This window comes from Phaethon lepturus, unplaced genomic scaffold, assembly GCF_000687285.1.
Source record: "Phaethon lepturus isolate BGI_N335 unplaced genomic scaffold, ASM68728v1 scaffold2746, whole genome shotgun sequence".
In the NCBI taxonomy this organism is placed as follows: Eukaryota; Metazoa; Chordata; class Aves; order Phaethontiformes; family Phaethontidae; genus Phaethon; species Phaethon lepturus.
Window position 1 is genome coordinate 15,521 of NW_010543876.1, and position 12,791 is coordinate 28,311.

Genomic DNA, 12,791 nt, shown 5'->3' on the forward strand with positions numbered 1-12,791 from the left:
CTGGTTCAGCTGCTTGGTATGGAGAAAGGGATGGTTTTCCCATGAAGTGTCATGGGTATCCTTGCTGCCAACAGAAGGCTCATGCTGAGGAAGAGGGATTGGCTGTATGCAGGCAGCAAGCCGGCCATGCCGCCGCCCCATCTTACAACTCGCACTTATCAGGGTTTACCAGGTGTATTTTGGAGAGTAGCTGAAGTTCTTCAGCTTTGCTTTGCGTTAGCAACAGGGACCATAATGCATATAGTATTTAATATAAGCGTAAGAGCCAGCACGCACAAGGCGTATCTGACTGCGTTGGGCGCTTTGGACGAGAAGCGAGAAGTTAATGGTGATCTGGGTGACCACAGGATGGCGTATCGTGGCTTGCAAAGCACAACGCGGTATTTAATGAGCAGCGGTAATGCTGGCTGAAGTGTGTCCAAACTGCCTTCATCTTGCAACTTCTATTGCTAGAAATTTCTAATGTTTTCTTTCTTTCCACTCACAATGTAACCCCCTCCTTTCAGAGAAAATTCTAACGTTCCAGAGTGAGGTTTGGACTTCATTGTATTAGTAACATTAAAACTGATTTAAAAAAAAAAAAAAAAAAAAAAAAAGATCCTCTTTGGTTACAACACACAAAAGTTTTTAAAAAAAAAAAAAAAAAAAGCAGATGCTCTTTGGTTGTAACACAATCCTATGCTAGACGAGACTTTGATCAAATTTACTGACAACCTGCAATGAATGAGAAGACCCTACTCACAGCAAGAGAGCTTTTCAAGGGCTATATTGCATATTGGCTGTTTTCCCAGCCCCGTGAAGTCTTTTAGAAGCATGCTGTGGCATATTTCAGTTGGTTTTAGTGAATTGCAGTGCACAGGCTGGGTTTTTTCCCCCTGAAGCGCTGATGCTGCAGTGTTCCCATCAGACCTCATGCAGGAAGCATCTTTCTGTTATTTCTCTGTGTGGGCACACGCAGACCTGGATCTTTGAGAATTACAGCGGCTCCAGCTTTGAAACCTGCAGTGCGAGGGGAACATCTGCCTGCACAGAGCGAGCGCCCGACCACGTAGCTGTGCTCCGCTGCCGTGTCCAGGTGAGTGCTCAGGTGAGACTGGCTAGAACACGCCTCGCTGTCTGCTGCTGCTTTTGACATAGACCGGATTACTTACTGCAAACCGAGATACAAAAATAAGCGAGCGCCGACCTTGGGCTGTGTGCTGGAGAACTGCCTGCAGGGTTACAGCGTGGGTCTGGGAAGGTCCAGCCGCTGCCCTTCCAGCTCTGCGGTCTAACCCAGCCTCCCAAGGAGGTGGCAGGAGATGGATGAGCCAGATCTTCTCAAAGCGCTTTGAGATCTCTCCGCGGCAAGTGCTGTGCGAGGGCTGAGTACTACCAGCGCTGTTCTTGCTGGGAGTTCTGGTCTGGCCCCCGTATCAGCCACCGGCCCTGTTGTGCCTGTGCTGCACGTAGTTTTGACTTGAGTTGGGAGCGGTTTCTCTGCTCTTTCATAGTTTGCCTTCTCCTTCGCACGTCTCCAACAGGAAGTGCAGATTCAGCAGGCATTGTGTGCCTCAGCAGCCTGCCAGCTGCCTTGCTGAAGCTAATTCACGATTCGAGTCACTCCTGATAAGTTTGCAAACAATGTACAGTGATTTCTGAGCTAGATAGGAGCTGAGCTGAACTCCTCGGTTTTCAGCCTGTCAGTTGAACGAAGCTGTGCATTTACTTTGTGAAGCTTATGGGTCAAACCTGGTCTTAACGTTTTGTGCTGCTGTGACGCTTCATAAATTTCATATTTGTTTAGGAATAACTTTAAGGGAGTGTCATCATTATTATGAAAACTCTCAAATGAGTGTGTGGAGGCACAAAGAGGGCGTGTGGTTAGTGTTGGTTTAATACGAGCTAAGAACTGAACCCGGGACTTCCGACTTGCAGCTTAGTCCTTTGATCACCGAATAATTCTGTTACCCGCTTTATAACACGCTGAAACAGCCTGGGAATAACTCCAGTGAAAACAAGCGCGATGTTTTTTCTTAGGCTAACTTCACATGGTAGCCACTGAAAGCGTGCACTGAAGAACTGGCCCAGAGGAAGCGATTCCGCACTCGTGGCTCATCAGCTGCAGCAGGAAACAGCAGGTCAAAGTTAGAAGGAACTTACTGAAAAGCTAATGAGCGGTGCGGCGCACATGGAGAGAAAGCATGGCTCAGTAGCCAGCAGAGGAGCCTGGGGTTCTCCCTCTCGGCCCTTATTCTACTTGCTCCCTGTTGGTTCACATCTGCTGCACCAGAGAGGTGCCAAGGTGATGATCTATCAGATAAGGGTTTGCAGGTGAGACCGTGCCTTCTCCTGGTCTGCGCACAACTCTCCCTGGGAAATGGGGTCAGTCCAGAACACGCACTACTTAATCGTACTCAGTATGTTTTTATGAAATGAAATCCTCATGACTTTATATCTCAGCTTGGTATATCTCAGATACTAGGTTTTTTCCAGACGTGTGTAAGGTCAGTAATCTCAAGTGTAGCAGCCTAGAACTGCAGGATGGGTTTGACTGTTCTGAGCAAAAAAAAATGTTACAATACAGTGGCAGAAGTAGGAATATATATTGCTTCTGCCAGATGACAGCAAGGTTTTGTTTAAGCTTGTGGAAGCTCACCTTGGTGCACGTTCCAAAGGGCATGAGGTCACAGCACAGGCAGACTTACGTTTTGAAGCCTATTTGTCACTGTGCCATATGTGAGGTTTCTTTTTTTTTTTTTTTTTAAACTCCTCCTTTAGTATTGGAATTGGAAATTCAAGCTGGAGAAATGTGAAAGCAATTGGGCCTAATCCATTCCTGTTGTTACTCCTTTTGTTTTCACTGGAGTTACTCCAAGGCTGAATTCAGCATATGATGAACAACTTGTTCTCCAAAGTTGGAACTTAGGGGAGAAGGTTTTAGGGATGATCACGCAACTCTGAGGCTCCTTCTCAAACAACTGAAGCTCCCACAAGAGGGACAATATATGGTGAGTTCAGGTTATTGAATTTAGTACAACATTCTAGTAATAAGCCCTCTAGTCATAATAATACATTATTATCCATTAGAACAATTACTTGAATGAAACCCAACTGCTAGCTCACTTGGATGGAAAAGTCCTAGCTGTTGATCTCAATTGCCAGTTACCTGAGCAGATACTAACCACGAGCAAACGACGAATGGTTCTGAGCCTGGTAATCCTCCTCCTGCTTCCCTTTCCTCTCATTTTTTCTGCACCAGCTCCTCTGGGGTTGCCTGCTCTTCATTGACCGTCTCAGCTGTAGCCCAGGAAAGTCTCCAAAGAGGTTACAAGCCCTAGGTCTGTTTTGGCGAGACGGAAAAAGGAGAGTGCCATAAGCTATGGAGAAGCTGCATGTTACCAGCTGAGGACTAGGTGGTCTTTGGGTTTGTTTTTTTGCAGGGGCGGGGGGGATATTTCTTCTAAGAACAAAGATGAAACTCTTCACAGATCTGCAAGAATGAACCAGTCCTCACTGCTGGTTAATTCCTCCTGCGTTCCTGTGAGCTGTTGGAAGGGTCATGGCAGACACAAGATCCCCATGGTAAAATTAAGCTTTTCTTTCTTGGAGAAATAACCATTACTGTCTGGCTCACTCCATTTCATTTACTTTCTAAACAACTTAGATCACAAAGGGCTCCAGGAAGGGTGCAGCGTCTTGCAAAGAAAAGGCCTGGATGATTTTCCCTGTTTAAGAGAGTCTTGTGAAAGTTGTGCTTCCTGCTCTTGCCCAGAGAAGAGGATTTATAACAGATGCTCCTGCAGCCTTCACTGCGTGTGATTTGGAGGGTGGAGGATTCACCACGCTTGATGTGCTTGGGAGGCCGGAGTAGTTTTCTGCTGAACAACATGAGTCCTGTCCAACTAATGGAAAATCTCTCTGTCCCAGAGCCCATCTGCCACTTACGGGAGATCCCCTTCTTGTATCAACTCCACCGTGTTGGGGCAAACGTCCTCTGTGTCCCTGCTCAGGCGGTTTTCAGTGCCGCAACCACGATACTTCCTTGGTCTTGCTGAGGTTGAGCACTTCTCTGTTACCCTTTGGATATCATCTTCCTCCTCCTCTACTTCGCTTCTGACGCAGGGAGAGGATGCTGGCTGCTCTCCCTGCTGCTTCTCCTTCCAGACCTCTCTACTTGCAAGGGTCCAAGCTGCAGTCAGTACCCCCACACCGACTGCCCTGCCTACCAAGGATGGTACAGAACATGCTAAGAATAGCAATGGAGGAAACTTCCCTAATGCCTTAGCTGATGCACAGAGTAAAATATTTTCAACAGTTATGTACTTAGTAAGTAGGGAGTTCAACAGTCATATACTTTGCTTTTAAAACCAAAATAAAGCAACTTCCAATCTTTCTTGCTTTATTTCTCTCCACAACAGAAAATGCACCACTAATAAGCTGGTCAGTGTAATGGTCAATGAGATGCTGCTACGCTTAGATCTGAGGAGGTTTTAGGGAGAAGGCAGAAAATTTGATGTGTTCCACACAGTTACTGACCACAGGGCCCATCGGACCAAGCACCAGATAGCCAAGGTAAACAGTAGGAATAGTTAAAATCTTACAAACCGCAGCACAGAGGGATTATCACACCAAACTTTGGTTGAAGTTCACATAGCAAAGAGGATCTCCGTCCTTCTAGGAAATGCAGCTCCTACTGTTTGTCAGACATGCTGGTCCAAGACATAATCACTTCCCCAACTTTACTTGGTCATCAAGAGCGCTGTAATTTGGACCAAGACTTTTGGAAGACTTCAACGCTAAGCCAAGCACGTTATTGCCTAGCTTAAGCACAGGGGAGGAGGGGGTGCATTTTCCCTTCTGTGACTGTATTTCTGCAAGGTGCCCAAGCACGATATAAATGTCTGGATTTATACAACAGGGGTTTGACAGAGTTCAAAAGCGGGACCTGCTCAGCCTCCTGGTCTGCAAGCCTTGCCTTCTTTGAGAGCCCAGCACCAGGTAAGTGTATGGTTGTCCCTCTAGTCCTGCTGCACTCTTATTTTGTCTCCTATTTGGGTTTTTGCTTCACTTCCCTTCAAGCATTTGGCTCTAGGAGTTGGGACATCTCATCTTTCACTTTGAAACTCGCTGTTCCTTCTAGTTATTGAGCCACCTGGGAACTGCAGATCCTACGAGTTTGGAAACTAGAGGATTTTAAAAAAAAAAAAAAGCTGTCAAAAACTATTGTCTTAATTCCTGGAGGAGGCAGATTATAACTCGTGTTCATGAATGCTGTGGTTAGGTGTTCAGCCCATTTCTCCCGTAAGCTAATTCTTTTTTATTTGTTTTGCCCTATGAAATATTTGCCTGAGGACTTTCTTCTATTCCCAGGTTAGTAGTAATGCCTGTAGAAACTGAATCACATCTGGGTGGAGGACACAGATAAGCAGCCTGGAGTGGAGAGTTGGTGGGGGTGTTTTGGATGACTTATTTCTCCTCAAGTGACACAAGCCCACGCTGTACTCGTTCAATTCAGACATGAACTTTCCTGAAACAGGCAAGTTTGGAGTTTGGGTTCAGCTGTGAGAGCTGAATATCACTTCCCCCAGGGCATCCATGCCTCTCCTTGAGCAAAACTGCAGTTCAGTCTTGGCCACTGAGGCACCAGATTTCTTCCTTGGTGCTCTCCTTGAGCCCCATTGATGCTCCCTGTCCCTGAGGGGCTGTGACCAGCTGGTTTGGGGGCCATATGTCAGACCTGACTGAAAAAGAAAGATGCTGGAAAAGAAAGCATCGAGAGGTGCACCTCCGGGCCAGGCCCTCCCCTGGCAAGTGCTGTGGATGTTTGTTTTGGGTTTTTTTTGCCCTTGAACTTCGCTGAAATGCACGGCCATACTCCAGGACCTTCAACGGCTGCTTCTCTAATCTCCCCAGAAGGATTATTGCTGCTGGAAACCATGAGGGCTTGGACTAGCTATCAACTTTATCAGGAAAGCTTCTTTCCAGCCAAGCTAGTAAGAACTTTGCTAAGCAGGAATCTTGGGTTGAAGCTGCTCTTCTCATATTTCACAGATGGCCTCAATGAATGATTTACTAGGAGAGTAAAAGATTAGCCAGATTCCTCCAACTGCATCTCAAGTCATATAAAGCGCTGGGTTTTATTGGCGCCTAGGCAATTCCTAATTCTTCAGCTTCGTTAGACTGTTTTACAGTGACTAATTGCCCTGCGCTCCCTTGCCTGAGAATCAGGTGTCTCCTGGTGAGGAACCCATGACCCTCACCCGCAGCTTTGAAGCAGCCATTCCAGTGAAGGCTCCTCCATACGGTCAGGTACCCAAAGACGACAAGACGTTATGTCTCTAGTTGTATTTTACTGGAGAGGTTAAAATACCTCTGGGAGGGAGATGGTAAAGGGAATACTTAAAATGTGTAATGAGGTGTTTCCATAAAATTATCAAAAGCTTTGTAGAACCTTCCTCTGGAGAAGAGCCATCACTGGAGAGTTCATGCCAATAGCGGTTTGGGTAGAGCAAAGCCTCTTGCTTTAATGTTTTAGCTAGTCTCCAGGGCTCAGATGAGCTCTTCTGCGGGAAGGGAGATTACCCCATGTTTGCCTGTTACGGAGTTTGTCACATTTTTCTCTTTTACACTTGGCAGCCAGAATTCTGTGTCTGACTCTCTATGGCAATTCATACAGAGTTTGGCTGTTTTAAAGGACCACAGTACTGATCTGGACGTCCAAATTGGAAAAGGAGGGAAAAGTGGACCTACTTTTTCCTTTAGAGTGAGACTTGTTAAAGATCTTTGTTAAATTATTTACCAGTGGTCTCCCAAGATCAACAGATCTTTGCATATAACCATTTGCATGACTTCCATCATGCTTTTCTCCCTTGTTCTCCAAATAAAAAAACAATCATAAGATCACTAAAGTGCTTGCAGGGATGGGTTGTCCATCGCTATCGATATATGAAGTGCACATGCCATAAAGTGTAAAGCGATATCGGCATGTGCTGATCTCATGTAAACAGTCTTCGGTTTATAGCAGTCAGAGATGAGAGCGCTGAGACTCGCTGGGAGAATCAACCCCTAGCAGAAATGTTTAAAATATTTGGGTTTTAGCCAAGAGGCGAAGAAAAGAGATTTTGTATCTTCCTTTCTCTCTGCTGTGATCTCCTCACATACAACACTAAAACCTACGTAAGAAATAGGGATGAGAAGAAACAGCCCTGACAGACTTCTCCCCACGGCATCAAAAGGGGTCAAAGATGCTCAGTCTGCCCCAGAAGTACAGAGATTATAAACTTTGCTACTTTTCTGACTTTTGCATCACCATTTATCTGTATAAATTGGAGCTGAACCTACTCCCTGGCAGTACCTTTTGCTTGAACTTATGGCATAAAGGGGACAGAAGCAGCCCCTGGAGTCCTTTTGATAAAAGCTCCCCCACCACAGTTCTTCAGGGCTAAAGTTTGGCCACAAGCTATAGCTGGGTGAGGGAAGAGTTGTAAAAAGTACAGGAATGCAAAATTCTGTCCTCTTCTCAGTGCAGGCAGAAATGAAACGTGTATGCACGTTTCCCGGATAGAACATAATCTACCATCAGTTGTGTCTAGTACAAATGAACTGTGCATTGGCATCTGTTGCACGTACAATTTTTCAAGCGTATCAGCAGAACAGATCCCGCATCATTTGTTTTGAAATGACTATGTCCTCCTCACAATGCAGCTGACCTATAGGAACAGGATATTATGACTAAACATCACTTTAAAAGCAAGCGTGATCCTTTCATGTTTAAAAAAAAAAAAAAGACGACGGTATTTGTCAAGCCTGTGTTTATGAGGGCAACACCAAATCTCCAGGGATTACTCACCATGGCAGTTTTTGAGGATATTAGGTCACCCACCCAGATTTTATCTGTGGACGGCCAAACCAGGGGATCCCTGGGGTTGCCTGAGTGTGATCTCCCGTCAGTGACCATCTAAGGTCTCAGGAGCCCTGCAAGACCTCATCAAAGACTGTGCCTCCACTTCTTGTTGCCAAGCAGATGTGACCGTTGATAAGGGTTTGAAAAGATGGAGCAATAGCAGGAAGAATTCAGAGTAATGAGACATAAAAGTGAATTTCCTTGATTTTTTTTTTAATATCAGTCTCATTATTTTTAGATGTATGATCTTTTTGACAGACACACCGAACGGATGCCTGGGATCCTGACGTCTTACTCTGAAAAGATGTCGGAGCTGTGGCTCCAGTCTTTTGCCGTGCATCCCACCGTAGTTGCGTGTTTGGAAGTTTGTGTTGGCGATGGTGGGACAGCCATGCACTATACTGTTATAAAATGTTCCTCTTGCACTGTTGTCTTGCTTTTTATTCTATTCTTCCTGGAAACTCTTATTGCCAATGCAGCAGCGGGTCTGCTCCTACAGAAAGGGCTGGTCTCTGCGTGCCTGCCCTCGTCCGTGCACTGAGACGGAAGATACCCCTTTCCAAAACCAAACAGGAACTGAAAAAAAAAAAAAATAGTGAGCTAAAAAGGAAATGAAATTTCTAATGAATTTATGAGATTACTTAAATGCTAATTTCTCACCGATTTTTGTTGCGCTTTGTCAGGATCCCGGCTCGCTCGCCAGCACGAGGGCAATTGCTCAGCAGCAGAGACAGGCAAGGGTAAGAAAGGAAACAGCTGTGATGCCTTTTTGGAGCACTTGCTCTTATTCATCCCCGTAGATGTATCCCAATGTAAATAACCTTTCATATCACTTTACAGAGCGATTGCTAAGTGGGACGGAGGAGGAGGTATTCTGTAATGTATTAATTTCTGTCTTTTCTCTTTATTTTCCTGCTTGGTCATAGAGAGGAAATCTGGCTGGCTGTTAATCTGAAAGCATCTGGAGTGGTGATGGCATAATAGATATGAAAGTTCACAGGACTCTGGCAACTACTAATGTATCGAGGATTTCGGATGAAAAAAATGAAAGCTGCCTGTAAAGGATTCCTATTTGTCATGAAAACCCCACAATACCATGGGACAGCTGTTTGCCTGGGATCTGTATCTCGGATGTAAGGAACCAAAACAGACATGTGCTCTGTTGTACAAAGACCATAACCCCAGAGACAGGTAAATCATTCTTTATAAGGAAAAAACATCATACAGAATTAACGTTTTCTATAAAAGATACTTTTCAGGTTTTGCTCGCTATTTGACATAATCAAAAACATGGCTTAAAATGCATAAATTATAGTCTTTTATATTCTAGTGCTCTAGTAACTTCCCCTGGAGGTGGATCTGGCACTGCTGCAAGCGTGGCTGGATAGCCGCGGGGTCTGCCTTGGCAAGGAGCTCTCCTGCTGTCGGGCAAGAGCACGAAGGTGAAGCAGGTGGCAAAAATTTCCTGAGAGATGTTGTGTCCAGGGACTTTATTCCCTTCAAGACACGCTGTGCTTTGCCTCATTCCCCATATCAAATAATTTGGTGAGTTTTCATTTGAAAATCAGAATTTAAAAAAAAAAAAAAAAGAGTCCAGGACTGAAGCTTCACCAAACAGCTGGAAATTAGGAAAAGCCAAGCTGTGATGCAAAGGTAACACAAATTCCATGCAAAGGGTGGGCTCCTGGAAAATCTCCCCCTCGTCGTCTTGATGTGCTTTTATTTTTCACATGGTATCTTTGCCACGGCTTCAAACACAGCGTTGGGCTTAAGTGTGACCAGGTCGCTTGGCAGGTCATCACGCAAAGGTCTTTAAGCAGAACAGAGGTACTGCCATGAGAAATAATCCCCCTGAGCTCCCCATGAGTCTCACTTTTAGTATATTTAGTTCATTCTGTGTCAGGAAATTCTGCACTGAGCTTCCCACCGTGCCATGCTGTGCCGGTACGTCACAGCGGCGAAGCACATCGGCGTGGAAGAGTTTACCAAATCTGAATTTCCCTAACTTTGGCAGATCCAAAGATCTCTTCTCTCCACTTTTTGGTTATTGCTTCAAATTAATCAGGCAGCAAACCATGTAAATAAGGGATGACAAAAATATGCAACTAAAATAGCAAGATTAACCCAACTGTGGGCTCAGTGTGTGCAGGCATAGGAAAGTGAAAGAATATCGAATGAAGCTTTCAAAACTTTGTTTCTTTGCCAGAGCTCAATCTCCAGACACTAATTTAGCTGTACTAGTAATGCATTTAAGTGTGTTCCTCTGTTAAGCAACACATTCCCTACAGAGCAGCTCTGGAGCAGCTGTTAGCTACAGGCTTTCTGCAGGCTGGGGTCTCTGGGTCGGAGACGCTCCATCTTCCACCAGCACGTCCCCCCGAAGCGCTCCATGCGTTGGTGATCTGTCTTCAGGCAAGGTGGGTTCCGGGTTTCAAGGTGCTTCAGGTCAGTTTGCGACGCAGAGGCTGAGGTCCACGCAACCGCTCGCTGCTCCTGCCGGAGAGTGCCTGGAGACTCAGCGCTGTCCCTTGTCGCACCTCAGCCGAAAAAAACCAACCCAACTTTGCTGCAAGGAGCTATGCTTGGCTGCTGCACGCTCACCGCAAGCTGCATAAACTACTGCTCCCATGCATTTAAACAGAGACACCTTATTTTTTTCAAGGTGGTGGTAAACTCTTCCTTTTCCAGCATCTCCGGGCATGAATTTATGTAAGTGCACCCCATGGCTTGCAGAGCTCCTGCGGCAGACTGGGACGCCAGGGCTGAAAGGGGACAACCTTGACTTTGTTGCCGCTGAAGACAGAGATTATTTTTGATGTAAAAGTTATGGTCTCGGGCAGCCTTCATCTCACCAGTGCACAATTTCAGAATGCTTTAAATTAAGTTTGGAGGCTGAAAGTGTGCTAGTCATTGTTCATACATCTTAGGGGAAGCAAGGCTCTCTAAAGTCATTGTTAGCATCAGGCATCTGGTTTATGTTTGTAATGATTTATTCAATGATGGGAGACAGGTAAGGAACCATCATGGAAGACAAACTAGAAAAGATTGGGGTTTTCAAAGCTCTGAAGCCATTGTTAAATCAAAGTTGTCTGACTTCAAAAGGAATATATAACTTGATTAGGTTCTTTAAACAATGTACAATGCTCACAAAGTTGGCAGATATTATTAGAGGCAAAGTTGGTAGCACAGCCTGCTCTGGAGGTAGCTTGTCCCTTCCAAGTGCAAGATCCTGTTCTTATGTCATGACTCTGGCTTTTGTGTGCTTTTTTTTTTTTTTTTTTTTTTGAGAAAATTTCAGCCAAGTACTTCAACTGCCTGCGAGAGCCAGGGCAGAGAAGAATACATTGTTTTTTCAGTGTTAGAATAATTCAGGAAATCCTTTCTTTGGAAAGATCTAATGCTTCCATACTTTGAAACAGGGACTTGAAATCCAATGGGGGAAGATAGGCTTTGTGCTAAAGACGGGCGCGTTGCCATGGCCATAAGGATCCAACCACGGTTGTTTCAGTTTTATGAGCCTCTGGAAAAGTCTAGTTTGTGTATGTGCAGTAGGGCTTTGCAAGAGCTTAGCTAAGATTAGAGAAGAGTCTCTGCTCGTGTCTCTCGGTGCCTGGCTCTCACCAGCCTGCGCGAGTGGTGAAATTGGTCTTTCCTGGTAAGGACTTGCTCTTGCTGGGAGCAGGACTTTGGGAGGGAGGAGAGAAAGCCCATGTGCTGCGGCTCGCGGCATGCTGGAGCAGAGGTGGGCACTGTGCCTGGGAGCAGGAGCTGGTGGGACAGGGCAGGTTGGGAAGAAGGGTAGGCTGAGGGGTGACGGATCCATGCCCGTTTGATCCCCTCTCCCTAGCCTGACGGGTATGGCCTTCCTCTCCTGCCAGAAAGCACCGGCAGCACTCAGGAGCCATAACGCTCCTCTCCCCCGGCGCCGAGGCAGGCAGAGGGTAACACGCCCCTGCTGCAGCCCCCCGGCCCTGGGCACCCACCCCGAGGGGGAGGCGGGGGCCCTGGGCACCCAGCGGGACGTAGGCACAAGCTGTGTCTGGAGAGCCTCAGCTCGCCCTCCCGCTGAGCAGGCATTGGTTCACCTCGCCCGCTTTTTTGGATGAAAGCGTCTGACCTGGGCTGCAGCTGATGCGCTCAGTAGGTTCAGCTCCCCACAGCGGCAACCCCACGCTGTTGGGCAGGGGCTTCTCTATTTTCCTTCTGCATCATGGAGTGGATAAATCATTGTTATTGCTCTGTCCTCTGCCTTGTTTCAGGGCAACCTGCCTTCCCGCTGCAGAACCACGGTGGAGGGACGCACGGGGCTGGGCAGCCAGATGTGCCAGCTGCCAGAGCAGGCTGGAGATTTCCAGTGCCGGCTCTTTTCCTGCAGGATGAAAAACAGGGCTACACAACAAGAACTGCACGCAGGCATGCATTTACTTATCTTTTTTTTTTTTCCCCCTCTTTCCAAAACACATCTTGACTCAAGGGATGACCCAGCTGGGGTTTACCAGCCTGCCAAGGAAGGAGTTCAATGCAATGTGGATTTGAGGGCAAAACACTGCTCATGGAGAATTTTCCAGGGCTCTTCTATAAACGCAGCATGCCTGCCCCACCAGGTTCAGCCAGCCCTGGACAGTGTCAGCTCCTGCCATGCCGCTGAGGAAGCCTCAGAGATGTGCCCTCCCCATGGGGACGGGTTCTTGGGGGTGACCAACACCTGTCAGACCTGGAATGGAAATAAATAACCCGTGTTTTGCATTGGGGCCATTCACCTGGGGCGAACCCCACACGCGCTGAGCAGCCTGTTGCTCTTTGCCCCGGCCGAAGCACCATCTGACGGACGTCCCCGGGCTGGGGAGGAGCGCGGGGCTGGGCACGGCACGCTCCGAACGTGTCACGCGTACGGTGCGAGGACCAA